General features: G+C 38.4%; 1 long non-coding RNA gene across 1 annotated transcript; it reads left to right on the top strand.

Moving 5' to 3' along the window:
- The first annotated feature begins 355 nt into the window (after window positions 1-355).
- Window positions 356-1,749, top strand: LOC141607009 (uncharacterized). The gene is made up of 2 exons (XR_012526867.1): window positions 356-536; window positions 1,537-1,749. It is a non-coding gene; the product is annotated as an uncharacterized LOC141607009 (long non-coding RNA).
- The last annotated feature ends 4,694 nt before the right edge of the window (window positions 1,750-6,443 follow it).

The following is a 6,443-nucleotide window of genomic DNA, read 5'->3' as shown; positions in this document are numbered from 1 at the left end:
TTTTGATCGACTTATCATCCAACAATAATAACTAGAAATAATTTGGTCATCCTTCCTCCTTAATCTTTCTGTCAAATATAGTTAAACAAATAATCGGAGGGAATACATAATTTTATCCTATAGACCTATATTGAAGCATATCATCCTGATATTTTACCAAAATTAAACACCTACTAGGTTAAGTGTACTCTAGCCTATAATTATAGACGTATATGGAAGCATATCATCCTGATATTTTACCAAAATTAAACACCTAGGTTAAGTGTACTCTAGCCTATAATTATAGACGTATATGGAAGCATATCATCCTGATATTTTACCAAAATTAAACACCTAGTTTAAGTGTACTCTAGCCTATATATAGAATCCCTAATATAAGACTCAACCTACCAAGCAAAAACTAGCGATTATACAATAATCCTCTATATCATAATCAATTAAAACTCTATTATATTATTGTGCAAATGGCTACATCTTCCTCACCCGACAACTTGAACCCAAACTTGTTCCTTATTTTATACATATTTCCGTCTCAGGTACCTTCATTGTTTATGTTTTCAATCGCCTTACACAAATATCAATATATCATGTAAACTCTATTATAGTATATATTAGGGCTGAGCAAAACCGTATACTCGATACGGTTTTTAAATTCACAATTTTGTCGATACGGATCTGACCCGGTTCGTATACCCGGGTTTTCCGTATATCCGGTTTTCGTATACTCGGATACGGATTTCAGTTGTTTGTTGTTCAATTTATTGCATACGCGATAAAACCGGTACAACCCTAACTTAAATGTAATAATAGATTACATATTAAAATAATCAAAATTTCAATATTCATTATACAAATGCATTAGGAAAAAAGAAAGTGGACAAGTTAAAGTGATTTTAGTTAAATTATTTAGTTTTTGTAAGATATTTTTGGTTTTTTTTATTTCTTTTCAAAAACCGTATCAGAAACCGTATACCCGGTTTTGTTTTTGCTCGACCCGGATACGGTATTTTGAAAACCGTATCGTTTATACGGAAATCCGTATCGTATATACGGAAATTCGTTTAATTGAAACCGTATATCGTATCGTCTCCGTATATTAAAACCGTTTCGTATATTTTTGATCACCCCTAGTATATATTCATGTAAAATCACGTGATAATTGATCGAAATAACCTCATACGTAGTTTTTAGTAACCATTATTCGTAAGTTATCTTATGATTTGGATATGTATATATTTCATAAATATACTTTAAAAAATAGGAACAACAAGATATAAAACAAAGTATTAAATATAAAAGTAACACATGTGCATGCTACATATGGCTAAGATATTTTAATGTCAAATGGAGGGAATTGTTAAACGGTCTTATACATAGACAGGAAATTGCTACCAATTAAAAAATGTCACATTTATTTATGCATAAAATTAATTTTACAATAAATTATTGTTAAACGGTCTTATACGAGATTTTGTTTTTCCTTAAATATATAGTAGTGTAATACTAATACTAAGTAATTTGTTGAATTATATGCAGATGACGGGTGATGAGGACAATGCTTCTATTCCAGTGTAAAATGACCATTACGTACGTTCATGCAATCACCATCGAATTGCATCATGAAGATAGTGTAATGAGTTGGTTATTGTGTACTCGTATTAGCTTAAGTAATTTGAGTCTTGTGTTTCTCCTCGTCATGTATCTTCTTCCGTTTCATTGATAATAAAATGTGACGATCATTTTAAATTATTTAAAGTATTTAATATTATCGACTGTTACTGAAACTCAATAGGTCCGTACCACCATCATATATGGATTTTTTTTGATTAATAGTAACAATGAGTTCATCTCTAAATTTATCATGAAATTATCCTGATAATCTTTCCTTTTATATCTTCTTATATTTATGCTAAAAAGGGTGAATAAATGATTTGAACGGACAAAGTAACAATTGTACAGTTATTATTATCCACTTTTTTTGAGCACTTTTTTTATGACAAGGAACTTGTAGCCGCTATCTTCTTTGTGCACTGAGTAAACCCTCAAAATTTCGAATATGCGTAATAGCCCCAAACAACGTATACCAGGTAAGTCATTCGAGGAAGACAGACTTGAAGTCTATGAGGTATGAACTTAGGCCATAAATATTCCACAAGATTGCTCTTGGGGAGGCTTAATCCTGGATCACCTGAGAATCTCACCCAAGTGTTAATGATTAGATCCCAGCCTTGTGGGTCTTTTCAGCACTTTCGTATGACAAATAGTCTGCCTTTTTATTCGAGCATTAACAATGTTGTAAATATTATTTCGTTGTTGTATAGTTTAGAGTTGAGTTCACCTGTTCCATTATCTTTATCTTGCAACACATCATCATTCATATGGTAAAAATTGATAGTAAGATTCCCGGATAATTTTGTTCAGGGGACCATGCAATCTCGAAAACCGTGTATTATACACTCCAATTTGAGCCGTTCGAATGGTCATACCGAACCACGTTCCTTTTTCCTCCGGTTTTTCTTCCACGTGCCCGAGGACCTTTCATGAGTGAACCTATTCGATTTCAGTCTCAAATATCGAGTATTAATCCATTTTTCACGATTATCCGAGATTCGACGATTGCTGGTTTATCGCATACCAGCACCCCCAAATGTCCTCCGTTGTTCATTAAATTTTGTGTGGTCGCTTTACATGATCCTACGAATCTTCTATGTGATTTCCGGAAAATTTTGTTTCGGGACCTTGTAATCTCAAAAATCGTGTGTTACACTTCAATTTGAGCCGCTCGGGAGGTCATACTTTTCCTCCGGTTTTTCTACCACGTGTCCGAGGTCCTTTCATGAGTTAACTTATTCCATATCTGTCCCAAATAACGAGTATTAATCTATTTATCACGATTAACCGAATTTCGACGATTGCTGGTTTATTGCATATCGACACCTCCAAATATCCTCCGTTGTTCCTCAAATTGTGTGGCCGCTTTACCTTATCCGACAAACCTTATGAGTGATTTCCCGAGAATTTTGTTTCAGGACCCTTTAATCTCGAAAAACTTTTATTATACACTTCAATTTGAACCATTCAGAAGCTCATACCGGACCACATTTCGTTTTCCTCGGTTTTTCTACCATATTTCCGAGGTCCTTTCAGAAGTTAATATATTCAATTTCAGCCCAATATAACGAGTATTAATCCATTTTCCATGATTATCCGAGATTCGACGAATGTTGGTTTATCTCATAACAACACCCCCCAAATGTCTTCCGTTGCTTCTCAAATTTTGTGTGGCCGCTTTATCTGATCCAAGGTACCTTATATCTAATTTCCGGAAAATTTTGTTTCGGGACCCTGTAATCTCCAAAACCGTGTATACACTTCCATTTGAACCGTTCGGGAAGTCATACCGAACCACATTTCTTTTTCTCCTTATTTTTCTTCAACGTGTCCGAGGTCCTTTAGGGAGTTAACCTATTCGATTTCAGCCCCAAATTCCGAGTATTAATCCATTTTTCACGATTATCCGAGGTTCGACGATTGCTGGTTTATCGCATACATGTACCCCCAAAAATTCCTCTGTTGTTCCTCAAATTTAGTCTGGCCGGTTTACCTGATCCGATAAAACTTGTGTGTGATTTTCCGGAGAATTTTGTTTCGGGACCTTAAAACCTCGAAAATCGTGGATTATACACTTCAATTTGAGCCGTTAGTGAGGTCATACCGAACCACGTTTCTTTTTCTTCCGGGTTTTCAATCACGCGTCCGAGGTCATTTCAGGAGTTAACCTATTCGATTCAGCCTCAAATAACGAGCATTAATCCATTTTTCACGATTATCCGAGGTTCGGCGAATGCTGGTTTATGGCATACCGGCACCCCTAAATGTCTTCCGTTGCTACTCAAATTTTGCGTGGCCGCTTATCTGACCCGAGGAACTTTCTATGTGATTTCCGGAGAATTTTGTTCCGAGACCCTGGAATCCCGAAAAACCGTGTATTATACACTTCAATTTGAGCCGTTCGGGAGGTCGTACCGGACCCTGTTTCTTTTTCTCCCGGGTTTTCAATCACGCATCCGAGGTCATTTCAGGAGTTAACCTATTCGATTCAGCCTCAAATAACGAGCATTAATCCATTTTTCACGATTATCCGAGGTTCGACGAATGTTGGTTTATGGCTTACTGGCACCCAAATGTCTTCCATTGCTACTCAAATTTTGCGCGACCGCTTTATCTGACCCGAGGAACTTTCTATGTGATTTCCGAAGAATTTTTTTCCCCCTGGAATCCCGAAAAACCGTGTATTATAAACTTCAATTTGAGCCGTTCGGGAGGTCGTACCGGACCTTGTTTCTTTTTCTTCCGGTTTTTCAATCACGCGTCCGAGTTCATTTCGGGAGTTATCCAATTCGATTCAGCCTCAAATAACGAGCATTAAACGAGTATTAATCCATTTTTCACGATTATTCGAGGTTCGACGAATGCTGGTTTATGGCATACCGGCACCCCAAAATGTCTTCCGTTGCTACTCAAATTTTGCGTGGCCGCTTTATCTGACCCGAGGAACTTTCTATGTGATTTACGGAGAATTTTGTTCCGGAACCCTGGAATCCCGAAAAACCGTGTATTATACACTTAAATTTGAGCCGTTCGGGTGGTCGTTCCGGACCCTGTTTCTTTTACTCCCGGTTTTTCAATCACGCGTATGAGGTCATTTCACGAGTTAAGCTATTCGATTCAACCTCAAATAACGAGCATTAAACGAGCATTAATCCATTTTTCACAATTATCCGAAATTCGACGAATGCTGGTTTATGGCATACCGGCAACTCCAAATGTCTTCTGTTGCTACTCAAATTTTGGGTGGCCGCTTTATCTGACCTGAGGAACTTTCTATATGATTTGCAGAGAATTTTGTTCCGGGATCCTGGAATCCCGAAAAACCGTGTATTTATACACTTCAATTTGAGCCGTTCGGGAGGTCGTACCGGACCCTGTTTCTTTTTCTCCCGGTTTTTCAATCACGCGTCTGAGGTCATTTCAGGAGTTAACCTATTCGATTCAGCTTCAAATAATGAGCATTAAACGAGCATTAATCCATTTTTCACGATTAGCCGAGGTTCGACGAATGCTGGTTTATGGCTTACCGTCACCCTCAAATGTCTTCCGTTGCTAATCAAATTTTGTGTGGCCGCTTTATCTGACCCGAGGAAATTTCTATGTGATTTCCGCAGAATTTTGTTCCGGGACCCTGGAATCCCGAAAAACCGTGTATTATACACTTCAATTTGAGTCGTTCGGGAGGTCGTACCGGCCCATGTTTCTTTTTCTCCCGGTTTTTCAATCACGCATCCGAGGTCATTTCAGGAGTTAACCTATTCGATTCAGCCTCAAATAACGAGCATTAAACGAGCATTAATCCATTTTTCACGATTATTCGAGGTTCGACGAATGCTGGTTTGGTTTATGGCATACCGGCACCCCCAAATGTCTTTGGTTGCTACCCAAATTTTGCGTGGCCGCTTTATCTCACCCGAGGAACTTTCTATGTGATTTACGGAGAATTTTGTTCAGGGACCCTGGAATCCCGAAAATCGTGTATTATACACTTCAATTTGAGCCGTTCGGGAGGTCGTGCCGGACCCTGTTTCTTTTTCTCCCGGTTTTTCAATCACGCGTCCGAGTTCATTTCAGGAGTTAACCTATTCGATTCAGCCTCTAATAACGAGTATTAAAAGAGCAATAATCCATTTTTTACGATTATCGAGGTTCGACGAATGCTGGTTTATGGCATACCGGCACCCCCAAATGTCTTCCGTTGCTACTCAAATTTTGCGTGGCCGCTTTATCTGACCCGAGGAACTTTCTATGTGATTTACGGAGAATTTTGTTCCGGAACCCTGGAATCCCGAAAAACCGTGTATTATACACTTAAATTTGAGCCGTTCGGGTGGTCGTTCCGGAGCCTGTTTATTTTTCTCCCGGTTTTTAAATCACGCGTCCGAGGTCATTTCAGAAGTTAACCTATTCGATTCAGCCTCTAATAACGAGCATTAAACGAGCATTAATCCATTTTTCACGATTATCCGACGTTCGACAAATGCTGGTTTATGGCATACCGGCACCCCCAAATGTCTTCCGTTGTACTCAAATTTTGGGGGGTCGTTTTATCTGACCTGAGGAACGTTCTATATGATTTACGGAGAATTTTGTTCCGGGACCCTGGAATCCCGAAAATCGTGTATTATACACTTCAATTTGAGCCGTTCGGGAGGTCGTACTGGACCCTGTTTCTTTTTCTCCCGGTTTTTCAATCACGCGAATGAGGTCATTTCACGAGTTAACCTATTCGATTCAGCCTCAAATAACGAGCATTAAACGAGCATTAATCCATTTTTCACGATTATTCGAGGTTCGACGAATGCTGATTTATGGCATACCGGCACCGCCAA

The sequence above is a fragment of the Silene latifolia genome, chromosome 10, assembly GCF_048544455.1.
Source record: "Silene latifolia isolate original U9 population chromosome 10, ASM4854445v1, whole genome shotgun sequence".
NCBI classification, from domain to species: Eukaryota; Viridiplantae; Streptophyta; class Magnoliopsida; order Caryophyllales; family Caryophyllaceae; genus Silene; species Silene latifolia.
The sequence above is the reverse complement of the archived record's forward strand: the minus strand, read 5'-3'. Positions and strand labels throughout refer to the sequence as shown.